We start from the raw sequence: 7,981 nt of genomic DNA, 5'->3' as shown, positions 1-7,981 counted from the left end.
TATTTTAGCTTCTATTTATGCGGTGCCGTGGAGGTGGGGGTCTGGTCGTCACCCTCCACCTCCCCACCTCATTTCCTCCACTGTCTCGCAACTCCTTGATCTACTACTCCTATCCATATACATGCCACTCAAATGGATGTATTTGTAGATACATCCATTTTAGTGGCAGTTAATATGGACCGGAGGAAGTACTAATAATATGAGGCATGTTTTTGAGCTGGCCCTGTTTAGTAGAGTTTACATTTGAGAGTTACATATTTCTACCACCATTATTTTTGATTTAGCTTGTCTTTTGTGCCCACCATTTTATCGAGCAGGGTTAATGCAAGATCCATAGCAAACTAGCTTCTCATGACATTTTTTTGGCGGAGTGCATCTTCTCATGGCGAGCTAGCGACTTTGCCTACTAGAGTTTTTTTTTTGTTGAACTACATTTTTTGGATTTTCCCATTTTATTTGTGCACAAGCTATGAGCCGCCCGCAATTCAACACCATATATTGGCGGGATTTTCTAGTTCAATTGTTTTGTACTAGGATATTAGCAGGATGCTATCTTCTAGGGCTTTCATTTCCCCTATATCCAGCCCCACCCACGGACAAGCAAGGGCCTCTCTCCCTACCTCGCACCTAGTCCGTCTTGCTCCCTCTCAATCCTCCATCCGTAGCCAACATCCACCGCGCCGAAGCCAGCTCAGCGACGCCGTCAACCACACTCCGTCCGCTTCGTCGGATCTGCTTCCCCGACTCACTGGTTCATCTTACCGGCCGGCGAGATCGGTACACAAAGCGCCACCATGATCCACCGAATCAAAACCAACGGCCAACGCGCCACCTCCCCAGTCGACCAAGGTTGAACACTTTGTCCGACATCTTTTGTTATGTATTTGATTTCCGAGACTAGTTTATTGCTTGCTTCCACTGCTTGTTATTAGCATCTGTTTTTTTTTGTAATGCCTGCTAGATATTCCCCTCGAGAATGCCTACGAAGAATCTCGGAGGCAAAATATCTTGCAGAATAAGATAATTACAGCCAAGCTCGGCATACTGTGGAATGGGACAAAATCACCGCACCCCAAGTCGTTGCCGAGATTTTTCACCCGTGTGATGTGCCGCCAAAAGGACGATTCCGTGGGGCAGCTGCTGAAGAAGGTATTTAGCCGCACTGCTCAAATTTCATATGTGTTGTTTGTTGATTGATTTGATGAACTTTGATTTGCAGCAGCTAGCCACTGCTCATGTTCCTAACAAAGACAGTGAGCGCGCCAGTGATGCATACATTGGTAGAAAGGAGGCGGGATTTGGTCCTATTGTTCTAGCAAGCAATCATTTGAGGGGCCGCCTAGGATCAGCACATCTGGATCCTCCTGAGCTCAACATTAAGGAGGTAATTTTACAATAGTGTTTTAAACATGACATAATCTAATGTACTGAAAGAGATCAAACTGTCAACAGGAGTGGAGTGGTATAGATGGTAGAGATATAGATATCGATTTCAGATTTCCTAATTTTTTCTTGAAAATAGGGTCGCCCCGGCCTCTGCATCCAAATGATGCACCCACCCTTTTATTGCAATGTTTTAGACTCCATTTAAGGTTTAGAAACTCATGGGTTGCTCAAAGTGGTGACATGAATCAACCAACATATTTCCTTTTAATCTGCTGATTGATTTTATGCATGGCAAATCGTAGAAGCAAGTGACTGCTCATGTCCCTGCCAAGCAGCATTGTAGCACAGATGTCCAGAGTTCCAGTGATGCAAACGTTTGTAGGAACAAAACAGAAGGATGTGGCAATGGGGAAGCTAAGATTAGGCGTCTTCAAAAGGACTTGGATGTGGCCACTTGGCGGAACAAAGAAATGAACCGAGGATGGAATTCTACAATTCAAGATGGCCTACATGTCGTTGCTGATCTCAGAAGCTAGTGGCTGGCAACTTGGTTACCGCTTTGGCTGATGCAGATGTCCATGAGATCAACTGGACGATCTTGGAACAGGTGAAAGCACGAGCAGAACTCTGCACTCATCTTTGCAGTAGATGATTTTCAAAGGGTGATGCAAGAGCCGCTATATGAATAGATTGTTGTTTTCAGTTGATGATGTCCCTGGTTCTTTTGTTTACTTATGTGCTGGTAGTACTTAGGGGAACTAGCTTGTACAAGTAATTTTTTTTCCGATAAAGTTGTACAAGTAAATGGCACATGCTTCGCATGTTTGACCAATTAAGTTAAAAAGCTTCACAAAATCATGCGTCGAAGTTGTTTCACTAAAAAAAAGAGCTCTCACGTGCAAGGCACGTGTAATTTACTAGTATATACTAGTACTAGTAGAGATGGTACACCTAGACATTAGAGATTTGTTTGTTTTAAAGATATTTTTAATTGTGTACAAGATGGAAAATATAACTTTAGGGCATCCACAATGTTGCTATTGCCAAATCTGATACGATGGTGAATTTGGCTTTGGTGTGAAATATAGCAATAGCTCCACAATGTAGTGGTTCCAAATATTTATAACGTGGGTCCCGCCATCAAGCTAAAACAACACATAAAGCCAATATGGAACTACTCTCACAATGTAGGGAACTAGTTCCAAATGCCAAAAGTGAAATTTGGCATCGGAGCACCTACTTGCTCCGGTTCCCTGTGTTTTCTGGTTTTGGAACTACCTCTACAATGTATGGAACTAGTTCCAAAAGCCAAAAATCAAATATGGAACCACTTTTGGCTACACGTTGTGGATGCTCTTAGCAAATTCCTAGTATTTTTCATGGTCGATGTAAAAAAAAAGTATTTTTCATGGTTGATGTAAAAAAAACAAGTTTTTTTCATGGTCGATGTAAAAAAAGAGAGAAAACATGTCTCATAAAAAGCCTTATGGTTAGCACATTTTTTTTACGGAGTAACTCTTTTTTACATAGCCCAAATTACTATTCGATTTTCCATTGAAATATTTTATGTGTATAAAGCAAGCGAAGAAGTACACATGCATTTTTCGTTTTATTCTTTTTTGACATTTCAAAATGTATAGAAGATGAATTTCGAAATAAAGAGATCATATGCACCCAAGAACCAACAAGCATATCCCCTTGACCCCGAACATACTCATGGCCCTTTTGTTGTGGCTTTTTTTTGCCTTTTTGGCTTTTGGATTTTGGAAGCCAAAAACAAATATTATATTCTTTTGGCTTCCAAAATCCAAAAGCCAAAAAGCCACAGCAAAAGGGCCCTCAGCTTCAGACCTGGGATTTCGTAGGCTAGGGTTCCACAGTTTTCCACCAACCAGTAATAATTTCAACTCTGCCCCAAAATTCCCGCCGAAATCCCCCCCCCGCTTCCAAAATTCAAAGCGATGTGAAATAAGTACAATGTCGATCTTATCCCCCCGGACCGCTCAATTCAGACCTATCACCGGCGGCGCCGAACCCCGCATCTCTCTCTCACGCTTCCACCCTGCATGACCCACCGGATCATCTCACACGCCGGCGCCGGCCCACTGTCCCACTCCCACACCAGCACTACTGCCTTCTCATCGGCCACCGTAGTGACCGACGATGTTCCGCCGTCTCCCTTGGTTTTTAGCAAGCCGGAGTAGCTTCCACCTCCCCCACCCCCACCGACGACCACTGTACCATACGAGCTCCTCCGTAGCCGACTTCCACCGCCGCCTTGTCAGCGACAGTCACCATCGCCGGGTTCTCGTATCTTAATCCCCGACTCCTTCCGTCCACCGGACTGGAGAGATGGGCACCTCCATGGTCCACGGCAGGAAACCAAAGCGTACACGCGCCCACTTCCAAGAAGGTTGATATGGCCGCATTCGTTATGCACTTATGCATGTGATTTCGAAAAGTATTTTTTTGCTTACTTGCACCGCCATCTCATTAGCATTTTTTTTTGTAATGCATGCTAGATATTATTGCAATACAGAAGAATGAATTAAAAGAGAAACGGATACGGAATATATGTAGAAGATATGCAAGCCGTGTGGGCACAAGCATTTGTAACGCTATTGCCTCTAGTGCAAACCTGAACAAAATCGGAGAAGAACCCTTTCCCCTCCCCAAAGATAAAGAACAATGTTATGATTCACAATTTGATCCTGCTGAGCCTCTTGGAGAGCTGACTCAGGAAGATGCCTTGCCTGACCATTCTCCTCAACCCCACCAGGTGATTTCTGTGTTTTTACTTTTAGATATCTGTTGCAACTTCCATGTGTTGTATACTTGTATCCTGAATCCCACCAAACATGTTCACATGCCACCTCTAGGTCTCCTTAATGCATCATATATATGTTTCAGCATGCACGTCATCCTTTACTGTTCTTCATCCTATTCCATTTGCATATCATCATATATGGGACTTCTGTAGACTGAAATATCGTTTATGTGTGCTAGGAATCTGCAGCTTCAAGTAAGAATTTCGCAGGAACCACCAATGAGAGGAAGACCATTCAACAGGCACCTGAATCGGTGATAGAAGAGCTGCAACCAAAAAAGAAACCTGCTTCTGCTACTAGACAGTCTCAGCGATTCATGGCACTAGTTGAAGAAAATAATGAAAATGCTAAGAGTACTGAAATAAAAAAAACGTGGTGAACACCCCAAGCGGTTGAATCAGCCACCTGTTACCAATCCAAATAACCAACGACAATCGGCAGCAGAACCAGTTTCCACAAGAACTTCTCAGCCACAATTGGCAGCAGAACCAGCTTCCACAAGAACTTCTCAACCACAATTGGCAGCAGAACCAGTTTCCACAGCAACTTCTCAACAACAATTGGCAGCAGAATCCAGTTTCCACGGCAACTTCTCAGCCACAATTGGGATCAGCAGTAGGCTGTGGTAGGAAATCTTGCCCAAGGACATATCTACTGCATTGGCCTCACGACACAACCACAACCGGCGAAACATCATAGCACAACATCAACAAACTGTTGATGATCTCCCACTGACCCATATTAGTCCTGCCATAGACAACTCCCCTGAGGATGAGCCCCACACCGAAGAAGGTACATTTTCCAATGCTTATAGTTTCATTCTCCATTATAAAGTTATACTTTATAGATAAATAAATATATATATATATATATATATATATATATATATATATATATATATATCTACCTTGATAGCTTGATGTAATGCTTAACTTTTTAGTTGCACCACGATCAAGAAAAACGAGCACTACAACATAACCAGCCCTACAACAACACATACCTTGCAACGGTACTGACATGTGTATCTACCATCCATCTACCGAACGCACCCACGTCAAGGCTGGCTAGTTATAACCCACCCCCATCTCTGCATCTCCGTCCCTCTCGATCCCCATTATCCGCCAGTCCACCATAACCCTAGAAGCACGACGCCGCCACAAATCAATCTGTCTAACAACATCTACTCCATTCCTCTCCAGCCTTCCTCGCCTCGTGCCTTTAACATTCATGTTGTTGTTCTGCTCGGAGACCACGCGAGGCGACGCGCACTGAATCATGAAGCGGCGCGGGTGCACAGAGAAGGGGCGAGGCGGATCATAGTGGTCACGGCGGAAGAAGGGCAATCCAGGTGTGACTTTTCGTTCCCCCTTCAGATTCATGTGTCTCTGTTTCCGTATGATTGATTAGTTCTACAACCTTGCAGTATCGCCTTTGGTTGGTTGGTGATGATACTGATACCCAAGGCGCCGATGGGGATTTGGGACTGGTGCTCGGGGTGGGGTGACGAGGGCAGTCAGATTCAGCTCTGCATCCACCGCCGCTAACATCGACGGTAGCCATCTCATGTCCATCGTCACAGTGCAAAACTGTTTCCCCCGTGCTATTAGCTGTTCACCGTCGTGCCTAAGACAGTACGCATCGAAGATAGGAATTCTCACCTAACTCATCACGCTAGTGCCAAATGTAGAGTCCAATTGCCATGCGCATTGTTCTAAGTAATGAATTCAGTGATTAGGAAGAACATAAATTATTAATATTGTTATTTGCAACTGGGCATATGTTCATATTCTGGTTAATAACCTATTTCATTCCTGCAGCTTTCAGCAGCTGGAAATTTATTTCCTGAAGTTTCAAGAATCGAGTTTTACTTGCAGATTAGAAGAAACTTGTATGTGAACTAATTGTCGCACACCCTTATCTTGGCCAGGTAAGGTACTGTTCGCTATGTTAACTTCAGGGCTGGAACTGAAGTTGTTGGTATAACATAAAATCTGGGTTTGTAGAATCACCGTTATCTGCAGATGCCCATTGAGTTTTTGAACTATGCCATGTCAGCAGTCCTTCCCAAAGTGTACCATTATGTGCTGCTTGTAAGATTTGTTAGGATCATCTTCATAGTTTATCGTATCATGTCTTTTTTGTTTATTGCAAACAGTAGTTAAGATATGCAACAAATACATGGTTAAAAGAGTAAACACCTAATCATGAATCACATTTTCTACATAATTGAGTTTATCCATGCCGGCATGATTATCTAGGTGCATTGCCCATTGTTCTTATTTTTTATCGCTCTCTCGTTCGTAAAATACAGTGAGAAGCACTGCAATGCTTATCAATGGTCGGTTTGCATGCTAGTGATTGAAATCCATGGCTAGAATAAACCCATGGGAGCAAACAATCGGCTTGAGTTAACTTCAGTTATGGAGGTCAAGTTTTTTTTTTTGCGAATAAGTTATGCAGTCAAGTTAATTGGATCGACATCATAATTGTGTTTCCTACTGACTACCTGGAAGTTTGGCTGGTAAACAAAGGAAGAGGAAATATATTTCTATCTTGGGTGGATTTGAGGCCACTAAAAACTACTCTTTACCAAGAGGTAAATGGAAGCCAATTGTGTCTCCGTTTTACAGTCATTGTGTCGATCTAGTTGACTAAAGGGTTATGATATGCTATTAGATGGATAGATCATATCTTTACCATGGTTACTTATCTTTCCGTATGTACCATTGTATTTCGATCTGTCTGCAATAGCAGTTGATGTGTAGGTGCGATGGTCTATTTCAAATGCATCAGTATATCTGCACGCTGACTTGGCATTGGCGTGCTATCGAGGTGTTAGAATAAATTCCAAGCAGCATGTAGATGTGAATTTAAAGATATCACCAGCGGAGATGCAGATTATGCTTTTTTCTTCAAATTTTTAGTAGACTTTACTCTACATGTACCTACGTAATGCCTAGGGACAGGGTCTTACTATTGTTAAAATCATGTCTCTATTAAATTTATCAAGGAAAGAAACATGTAGACATGTGCTTTGCATGGTCAAGATATTATTTATTCACGTCGTGAGTAGTAGTGCAACCGAAAAGTAGAATTTACTAATCACTATATTCTTTGTACTGCTTTTTTTGTCACATCATTCTGATATTGGAATTTTTTTTTCAGGCCGAAAAGATAAGCAAGGGTTCCCGTAACTAACCAATTGTGAGCTGTACATGCCAATGCTGCACTTGTGAAAACTGAAGAGTTCGTACGGTAAGGCAGAAGGAACAAAAACTGCATGGCTTTCAACCTTTGTGACTATTTTACCTGCCTCACTACTTGCATCATGTGATGTTTATTCCACTGTTTTGTTAACAATTTGGCCTTTTACTTGTAGATTCAAAAGATAAATGGATGATGATATGGGTGAAAAGTTGAATGGAATGAGGACAATGCTTTTGTCATTGGATATATAATCTACTTCACATCTCTGCATCTTTAGTTATCTCGTAGGAAGGAAGTGATATTGTAAACATGATATTTATATATGTACCACGTGGATGGTGATCCTATTGTAATGCCACGATTTTAATCTAATATAGTACTATGTTTTTCTTCTCTACAAATTAGTGATGTTGATTTTTCTAGTTCGCGTATGTCTTGAAAGTAGAGCGTTGACCCAATTCAAGATAATTGCAAAACAAAATATTATGGATGATATATTTGGGCCACCACTTGCCAGCGTTGTAAATATTTTATTAATAAATTTAATATTTTTTGTGTAT

At 42.0% G+C, this 7,981-nt stretch overlaps 1 long non-coding RNA gene across 1 annotated transcript; it reads left to right on the top strand.

Annotated features, from left to right (window-relative positions):
• Window positions 1–6,632: 6,632 nt before the first annotated feature.
• Window positions 6,633–7,653, top strand: LOC139837500 (uncharacterized). Its single transcript, XR_011753984.1, has 3 exons — window positions 6,633–6,810; window positions 7,380–7,469; window positions 7,594–7,653. It is a non-coding gene; the product is annotated as an uncharacterized lncRNA (long non-coding RNA).
• The last annotated feature ends 328 nt before the right edge of the window (window positions 7,654–7,981 follow it).

This window comes from Lolium perenne, chromosome 3 (genome assembly GCF_019359855.2).
Source record: "Lolium perenne isolate Kyuss_39 chromosome 3, Kyuss_2.0, whole genome shotgun sequence".
In the NCBI taxonomy this organism is placed as follows: Eukaryota; Viridiplantae; Streptophyta; class Magnoliopsida; order Poales; family Poaceae; genus Lolium; species Lolium perenne.
This window is presented reverse-complemented; position numbering and strand designations above follow the sequence as displayed.